The sequence below is a fragment of the Camarhynchus parvulus genome, chromosome 2 (assembly GCF_901933205.1).
Source record: "Camarhynchus parvulus chromosome 2, STF_HiC, whole genome shotgun sequence".
NCBI lineage: Eukaryota > Metazoa > Chordata > Aves > Passeriformes > Thraupidae > Camarhynchus > Camarhynchus parvulus.
This window is the reverse complement of record NC_044572.1, coordinates 16,573,775-16,583,937: the sequence shown is the minus strand read 5'-3', so window position 1 is coordinate 16,583,937 and position 10,163 is coordinate 16,573,775.

Genomic DNA, 10,163 nt, shown 5'->3' with positions numbered 1-10,163 from the left:
ACAAAGCAGAGGAGTGACAGCAGAAGAAATAACAGACTTTGAAACAAGGGTTAGTGATTCCTGTTGGCAAGTCACAAGAATATCACTAGTGTGATATGCCACAGCTTTATGTGCAGCGATCATAGAAAGGATCTTTCCAAGTCCAAAACCTCTTGACACCGGTGACAGTGCTTTGAGTGGCTTCTGGCTGAGAAGAACATTAAGCTCAGATATGTAAGTGTGTCATATCAGGTGTCCAGATAATTAGCTAATACCTAACAGACATGCACTTCTTCTCCTTGCCTTTGAAAGAAGCAACTCTCTTCTCTCCTCTCCTGCCAGTACTTGCAGAAAAGTTGTAGGTATTTCTTCTCTCCCATCTAGAGAAGATAGGCTTGGCACCTCTGAGTATAAAAGAGCCAGCCAGGCTCTGAACAAGGTTATATATCTCCTGCTGCACTCAGCACTTAGGGCAAGTTGGATCCTGGTGATTCCTTTTCCATGCACAGTTGTTCTGGGACGGGTATGTCAGCTCTGAATTTCTCTCTGGGAGACAGACACTTCGAAGCTATTTCCTGTAGCACCTAACTTGTTGAAATCTAAGTGTTAATTAGCATGACTCCAGTGATAGCTTCTCCCATGTTCAGTTCTCAATTTCCTTGAATGGATCGACACTATGATAGAGTAAGAGCTGTTTACATAGAAGGAATTTGTCAACAGAAAAAGGGGTAGCTACTTGCTGTCTTGTAGACATTTAGGTCTTAGTGTTAATTAAACAGTTACCTAGCTAAAAAATACAGCCTTTCTTACATAGAGATAACTAGGAAGAAGAATAGATGTCAATAAATCACAAAGACACACCTATCTATAGACAGACACCAAGAAGATTTGTAGGAAAATCTGGCCGTAGACCATGTTGTGGAGGATTCACTGACATTTCAACAGACATGAAGAGATGGTGTCTAGTTGTAAGAAACAGCCATGAAGTGTTAGTGACTTTTTTAAGCTCAACAAGGCAGAAAAAATTTAACCACTTGTTGTAGCCAGTTTCTTTCTGTCTCCTCAGGAGTTTGAGACAAACTCTGGTAATGGTCAAGAGGCAGGAACTGGCCTAGTGGCAGGAGCTATCCAGTCAGGATACCCAGTACACTGGGCTCAGGTGGTGCCCTTATGTTAGCTCTAAGACTTGGGAATCTCACCTCTGGCATGGGAAGATTGCTCCACCAACTCTCAATTCAGAATGAACTTGAAGAAAGAAGTATATGCCAGTCTTCTCCCAGAACCTGGATTCTTGTCCTTGTTCCCTGCCTATTCATGCTCTGGTATTAATTTCTAATAGGGTAAAATCTGAAATGCTTCTTGGGGCAGAGCTAGGAGCTGATCTACAGGACTTCCGCCAGCCAGCTTTCTGGTATTTTTTGGATGAAGGCACAAGCTCTCCTGATTGTTGTGTTGCATTTGCTGAAATTTTCAAAGTGAAATCCCAGTGAATCGCTGTTTAGATGTATTGCCCCATAGGTAGTTACTTACAGCAAAATTTCTTTGTGTTTCCCAATGCTAAAGAAATGGTGAAAAGGAAAGCTGATATATATCTATATACAATCTATATATCTATATCTATCTATCTATCTCTATATATATTAGACGTGCCTAGAAGACAGCTGAGATGGATAACTGGTGCCTCACATTTAAGCAGATTGTACTTGCATCTTTGCAAGGTTTGTGGGGACTCAGCAATACAATAAATTAATTTCTAATATCCCAATGGCCTCATCTCTAGGTGATCTTAGACTGTACCTAACACAGGTGCATTTTCCACTTCAAGACCACATAAACCAGTGAGGGTGGTAAACACCAAGCAAAAGGAGAAACAAGGCCAGGGTGAGAGGAGAAGAAGGGCAGAGGTCCTCACTGGAGTAGAAGGAGGGAAGAGGATACCTGGGCAGGGGCTGGAGCCAAGGCACCAGGAGCTGAGACATGCAGCTCTGAGGAGCTGTGTCCTGGTGTGTGCTGGCCTCAGTCTCCTGCACTGGCTACTGCCTCAGCAAAGGGGCTGAGCGTGGCCTGGGGTGAGGAGCAAAAAGGGTAGCAGGAGGAAGAGGTGTCTAAAGGGAAGCAGGGTTTTTTTTTCCTCAGGGTTGGTTGGGATTTTTTTCAGTTTCCCTTGATACCAGAATCTGTATTTAATAGATTTTAAATTGGCAAATAAATTAATTAATGGAAATTCCCTAAAGGAGTAAACTGTTTTTGCCTGTAACAGTATCTTGCTGGAATTTTTCATGATACAATTTGTGACACTTGGTCTCTGTCTTTTCCCAGGACAAGGAGACTTGCATTATCAAATTCTCAGGTGGCTTATTTCTGCCTTGCTTCTGAAATGCCAGAACAGAGGGACATTTCCTAATGCACCCAGGCTGCCATTGGAAAGTATTTTGCCAATTGTGTGAGATGCACTGGACACCGGAATAAAAAAAAAAATTGCTATCATCAAGAAGACTGTTATCCCATTTCTTCCATCATAATGCAGCATCAGGCATGACTGTGCCATTTATGAAGGAAATTTCACTAACTGAATTTTTACAGTGCTCACCATAGCACCTGACAAAGACACAGAAGTTGTCTCCTATCCTATCCTATCCTATCCTATCCTATCCTATCCTATCCTATCCTATCCTATCCTATCCACCTAACCTATCCTTTCCATGCATTTTGATGACACAGGAGTACTCTGAGGGCTGCTTAGCTACTGCTGTGTTTGCATGCATGGCTGAAAAAATAGGACTTTGGTACCTGTGCTAGGCAGTGACAGCCTGTGCCTCTGAGGTTGCCTGACCACAGATGATGTGGGAAATGCAGTGCCTCAAAGCCCTGTGTCCAAAGGGAGCAGTTTCATTGTCAAACTGGGGGCTGTCAGTGGAAAATGTGTGCCCTCTGTGCCTTCACCAGCCAGTGTGCAAGAAAGGGTCACATTTTCCTTGGCCTTCAGGAAAATGCCCACAAAGGAATGATGGGGGTGGCTGGGTTATGGGGCAGCAGAATGGGAGGTGAATTCCTGGTTTCCTCTAGGGTGGCTCTAGAATATAAGATTCCAAAGAAACCCCAGAAGTTCTTCTGGCACCAGGACCCAGAACTAATAGATGTTTATTCGTGTTGAGGAGCTGCTTTTCCTTTGCTTTGGGAGCACACAGTGACACTGTGAAGTTGCCACGTGCTGGGTGCTGGCAGGATGAATGGCTCCTCTGCTGCATGATGAGATTGCATTAATTTGATTTTTCATTTTTGTTTTTGGGAAGAGTGAAGGTGCCTAAGTGTTTTAACTCTCTGGGTGATACTGTGGATAGAAACTGTCTGTTTCAATAGAACATTATCATGATGAACAGAATTTCAGCTTATCAGTGTAGGATACCAGAAAGGCAAAGTATGCTGCCATATTTTATTACTTTAATTCTGAGGAATATTTCTTTCCAAGATGACTTAAAAAAAATTCCTGTTTCCACAGTGATTTCGTAATCGTGAGGTTTCCCAAGAAGACTGCATAAAACCCTGGAAGATGATGATATGATGTAACATGAACACTAACATTCTACCAAAGAACCTAATCAGCTTTTGTACTTGTACATGCTTAAAAAGGGTCCATAACATTTCACTTTCCTTAATGTACATGAATGATTTCCCAACTTACTTCCATGAGAACTGCAAATTGTTTGCCTCTTTGACCAATTGTTTTTACTAGGGAGTATGTTATCTTTGTAGTCTGCTTCTTATTTGGGTATATGTTTGCATATATGTTCATAAAATGGTCAGTCAGGTCTCAGAGATCTTCAGGAACTGTATGCACATTATTTATGGAGAAAAACCACAGAGTAAAACTACAGTGTCTCTCTTTTAGTCCTGCTTTGATCAGACAATGTCTATTTGAAATTTTTGGTGGTAGCTTTTATTTTGAACACTATCTTATAATTTTGTCTATTTATATATCAGAGAATACTGATACTGAATATGAACTGAACTCTGATTTATTAGAGTGCAGAAACACAACAAAGATATTACAGGGGCTAATGTGAGCATTTATTCTGTTATTTGTGGAGGGGATGACCTTTCAAATCCCTCTCCATTTCATTTACTGGAAGCAAATTTCACGCTTCCGTGACAAGGAAATTTTTTTTCCAAACACACAACTAATGTAACCACTGCCCTTCTGCTCCATAGTGTTTCTGTTCCAACAGGATATTAGAGAAGGTATCTCCTTGTCAGGTTAATCCAGTCTCTTCTGTCATCTATCTATTTATTACGGGTGTGCATGTCAGGGTAATATCTTTTTCTATTGCTGGTGCAAACATGGAAGTCTGCTTGTCTGGCTCTATCTGTGCCTGTATTTTTTTATCAACATGTGGTTTTAAACTTCATTTTGTTAGCCAGAATATTTGCAGGGATGTCGGGACCTGCTTTACATACAATATATCAGAACCCTCTAGAGAATTTCAGCTTCTTGAATTCCTGTCAGCTTGGCAGTGTGTTTCTTAGACTGTTGACATGTCACATGGAGACTTCATCTTCATATCCTTAGGAAAAAAACCACCTTTTTGATCCCTGAGTATTGACAGCCACATTAAATATTACTTTTCATAAATGAATGAGAGTGCATCCTGATCCCACCTTGGTGTTCCCCTGGTACCTTCATCTTTCTTCACTCCTTTCTTTTTCCTCACTGATCAGCTACTGGAATATGGTCAGGGAAATCACTCCTGTTCAGTTAGCAATGCTCTCAGATTACTAATTGTAAAACACAAATGTAACATTAGCTGCCTTCCTTTCCCTTTTCTTGGATAGGAATTATCCTCTAACTGAAAGAGTCTTTTTCCTTCCTTTCCCAGCCATTCCTCATGTTTATTATATCCACTTGGGGTGGGAGTGCAATGACCACTTGCACTGGTCCAACAGCCAGCTCTCTTCAGTGCTCCATTGCCTTAATTGACCAGATGTCGTGGTTTAACTTCAGCCAGCAACCACGCACCAGCAGTTGTTTGCTTCCTCTGAACTTCAGCTCAGGTTCAGAGCAATATTCCAGCCAATCCAGTGCAGCAGCACAAAACCAGCAGGAGCACCCTGGCCACCTGCCAGCCCAAGCTGCAAACATCACCATAGCTGTTATCAAGATGTTCCCAGGCACAATTCAATAAGGTGAGAAGTAGCAGAGCACTACAGCAAGCAGCAAAAGCAAAAAACAGTCACTAAGTAGCACTAGGCTCAGACATGCAGTCAGGAAAGCGAGCCCCGTGGCAAGAATAGGTGCCCACTCATTACCAGCTAAACAGCACTAACAGATATAAATTCAGTCTAGCACATCCCAATGAGATCTGTCATTATCTCAAACCCTTCAAGTACCATGCTGGGCACCAAACAAGGATGGTGGTGGTTTAACCTCACTCAGCAGCCAAGCCCCAGGCAGACGCTCACTCACTCCCTCCCTCACCTGCAGGATTAAGAAAGAGGATTAGAAGGATAAAAGATAGAAAACTCATGGGCTGAGATAAAGACAGTTTAATAGGGAAAACAAAAGCTGTGCAAACAAGCAGAGCAAATGAGGGAATTAATTCACTGCTTTCCATTGGCAGGTAGGTGTGTTCAACCATCTCCAGGACAGCAGGGCTCCATCATGTGCAATGTGCAGTTACTTGGGAAGACAAAGGCCATCACTTCAAATGTGTTGTGTCTCTCCATCCCTTCCTCCTTTTTCTCCCCAGCTTGATATACTGAGCATGATGTCATATCATATGGAAACTCCCTTTGGTCAGTTTGGGTCATCTGTCCCAGCTTGTCTACTCCCAAACTCCCATGCACCCCCAGTATCCTTGCCAGAGTGGTGGTACAAAAAGTGGAAAAGGCCTTGATTCTGTGTAAGCCCTATTCAGCACAGATGCAAAACACAGCTCCATGTCAGCCACTGTGAGGATGGTTAATCATCCCAGCCCAAATCAGCACACCAGATCACCATAAACTGTTAAAGGCTTTTACTTGGACACTCATCTCCCATGAAAGTAGATCCTTACACAGCCACCATCTAGTGTGTGTGGGCAGTTCTAGGTAAAGAGGCTTCAATTTATGTGTGCCAGATTAATATGCAGATCTGCAGTTCACATGCCTGTCTGCCATTTCCATGAGGTCCGTTTAGAAGAATAATGTCTTAAGAACTTTTCTGTCAGTAAAGCAAAAGATCAGCTCTTCAGTTTCTTTTGGCTCATTCTAAAGCTACAGGGTTACCAAAACAAATTTTTAGGAAGAGCCAGATTTCCACAACCAGAGACTAGTGCTGAATGGTTCAATATCCAATTGGAGATTAGTGATCAGTGGTGTCATCAGGCTTCCAAATTGGGATCAGTAGTATTGAATACCTTTATCAATGGCATAGACAGTGGGGTTGAGTGCACTCTCAGCAAATTTGTAGATTACACCAAGCTCAGTGGTGTGGTTGACAGCCTGGAGGGAGAGGATGCCATCCAGAGCAAGCTGGACAAGATTGAGAAGCTGTCCCATGGGAATCTCATGAGGGTCAACAAGGCCAAGTACAAGGTTCTCTACCTGGGTTAGGATAGTCTCTGATACCAATGCAGGCTGGGGGATGAAGGGAATGAGAGCAGCCCTGCTGAGACAACTTGGGGATTGACTGGTGGATGAGCAGCTGGACTTAGCCAGCAATGCAGTTGCAGCCCAGAAAGACAACGGCATCCTGGGCTGCATCAAAAGATGTGTGGCCAGTAGACTGAGGAAGGTGTTTCTGCCCCTCTGCTTTTCTCCTGTGGGACACCATTGTGACACTGTGGTTCCCACCCTGCCTTTTTCTGCTTAAGTAATAGCCACCAGTAGTGGTTGTGATTGCTGTGTCTGACTTACAGATATCAATCCAATAGCTAAGGGCCCTAAATCTTGCTCAACAACTAAGGGCAATTAGTTTTGCCAACAGCTCAGGGCTAGTTGAGCATGCAACAACCCAAAATACATCTGGTATGTAAGTATGACTCTAAGTCAATCTTCTTATTCCACGAATAATGGACAGCCTGGGCCCATTGAGCGGTCCTGCATGGGAGCGAATTGCATGCCAGGATCTCCCCTTGAGCAAGAACATTTTCCTGAACCTCATGACTCAACAAGAGGGTGTCCCTTACAGTTTTGTCTGACTCTGACCTTTATGCAACAAAAATTAACTGTACCTTGCATTAAATCTTGTTAAACCACTGTCACATTTACTATCAGACTTTAAGTTTCTTGTTTATATCAATAAACATATTGCTACTTCTCTCTTATAGGTGAAGTGAGAAGTATCACTTAACCTGTGATACTGTCCTGGAGAACTGCATTCATCTCTGGAGTCCTCAGCACAGGAGAGACATGGAGGGGATACAGAGGAAGGCCATGAAAAAGGTCAAAGCAATGAAATAGCTCTGAGAGAGCTGGGGTTGTTCAGCCGGGAGAAGAAAAGGCTCCAGCAAGTCCTTTTAATACTTAAAGGAGGCTTAAAAACAAGACTGGGACAGACTTTTTAATAGGCTTTGTAGTAATAGGACAAGGTCTCATTGTTTTAAAATAAAAGAGGGTAGATTCAGAGTAGATTTAAGGAAGAATTTTTTTACAATGAGAGTGGTGAAACACAGGAACAGGTTGCCCAGTGGGGTGTTAGGTGCTCCATCCCTGGAAACATTCAATATCAGCCTGGACAAGGTTCTCAGCAACCTGGTCTAATTGAAGAGATCTCATTGCAGAGGGCTTTGACTAGATGACCTTGGATTCCTTCCAACCCAAACTATTATATTTCAAATTACTTTGAGACCTCTTGCTTAATGGGAATGGCTTGAGTTAAAAAAATTCAATAAACAGAAGACCAAGAAACCATTATTGGGAGGACTGGTAGTTGATGTAGAACAGAACCTCTTGCAGAGAGGCAGACCAAATGAGCAATTATTTTTGGCACAGCAGAATACTTGTCTCTGATTGGGATCTTCCTTTCCGTTCATCACTTGTTTTGGTGGGTTTTTTGTTTGTTTGTTTTGGTTTGGGGTTTTTTTTTTGTAATTTAAGAAAACGTGGAAGATGAAGATTAGTTCATGAGTCTTTTTAGGCTAATTTTCTATGACATAGGTTGTGGTCAACCTTGTTGTCAAGAAATGTAATCTCACTTGACACTTTGAAGCTTTTCTACAACCTTCAGAAGAAATCAACTGTGGATTTATAAGGAAGACTGTAGCCAGAAAGGATAAACTCATTTGGTGGGTAAGACGTTAGGACTTCGATGGTGGACACTCACTTAGCTGACAGGCTTACAAATTTTACAGTGAATCCAGAAGCCAAAGGTAGGTGGCTGTAATCTCCCAGTGGGATGAGGAAATGGGAGACTCAGGAGGTGGAACAATAAGAAATGCAGTGGTTAAGGAGTGGGAAGAAGCTCTACTACCAGTAAAAAAGGAAATGACCATTCTGGGTGACATTGATCATGCCATGTTTTACAGGCTGCAGATGGGTAATTTTGTGTACCTGGAGTTAAAAATAAGCGAATAGCAACCAGGTAAAGAGGTGCCAACTTCTTCAATAGCCTCGTATTGCCTGCAGCCACTGTCCAGGAGGGGTTGATGTGGGTTGAGTGTCTTGGTTTGGAAAGACAGGAGTCTGCTAAGGAAGGCAGGAGCCTCCCCTGAAATTGAGAATGTAAACCCTCCCCACCCCTCCGAATTGCTACAATTTTAAATTAAGGGGCTCTCAGGCAAAGATATGGGAGCAGGCAATAACAGTTCTTTAATAGGGAAGAAATAAAAAGGATAAAATAAACAATACAGTCCACTGGAACAACACTGACAGAGTCAGAACCCAACCTGACACCCTGTGGGTCCGGGTGTTGGTGGCAGTCCGATTGAAAATGTGGCTGCAGTCCTCTGAAGTATCAGGCGTGATTCTGTTGGAGCAAGGGGAATCTGTAGAGAAGGATGTAGTCTTCCTCTGAAGATCCAGGAGGAAAAGGCAGCTGCTGTTCCTCTGGGGAATCTCGTGGAGAACAAAACTGAACTGCAATTTCAGAATCTCAGAGTATATGGGGTAGTAGTGCTTGGCTCCTCCCTCTGGGCGGAGCATCTCACAATGGGATGTTACAGTTCTTATCAGTCATGCACCGATATTCAATAGTCTGTTATCAGCGGAGGTCCCCTCCCGAGGAAGGTGTGAATGTGGTCATTCAAAGAGAGAGATAAGGCAAACTGCTCACTTGACAAGGTAATCAGCCATACAGATGGTAATGGAAAACATCTTGCATGCAATCTTCAACATTATCCACCCCTTTTCCTATTTCCATCTGTATCACAAACAAAAACCAAAACCCAAACCTTACACACAGTCCTCACTTAAAACTAGGTTTCCCTGTGGCACACAACGGCTTTCTCCATCTTTCTGCATTACCCACCAAGTGCAACCAGGTCCTTGAGCAAAAACAATTCCACGGATGGGTTTATCTTTGCCTGAGGTGGGAGTAATCCAAACAGTCTTTCCTAAAATACCTTTCATGTGTACAACAGGGACTTTATCTCCATCCACTGTGTGCAGTGGTTCAGACTGGGCAGGACCAGCTCGATTTATGGACCCTCTGGTGTTGACCATCCAGGTGGCTTTTGCTAGGTTCATTTCCCAATTTCTAAAAGTCCCCCCCCCGAGTGCTTTCAGGGTAGTTTTAAGTAGTCCATTGCACCGTTCAACTTTCCCGGCAGCTGGTGCATGATAGGGGATATGATATATCCATTCAATGCCATGTTCCCTGGCCCAGGTGTTGATAAGGCCATTCCTGAAATGAGTCCCATTATCTGACTCAATTCTCTCAGGGGTGCCATGTCTCCACAGGATTTGCTTTTCCAGGCCAAGGATGGTGTTCCTGGCAGTGGCATGAGGCACAGGGTGGGTCTCCAACCATCCAGTGGTGGCTTCCACCATGGTCAGCATGTAGCGCTTGCCCTGGCGTGTCTGGGGCAGTGTGATGTAGTCAATCTGCCAGGCCTCCCCATACTTGTACTTGGACCACCGCCCACCATACCAGAGGGGCTTCACTCGCTTGGCCTGCTTGATGGCAGCACACGTCTCACAGTCATGGATAACCTGTGAAATACTGTCCATGGTTAGATCCACCCCTCGGTCTCGTGCCCACTTATAGGTGG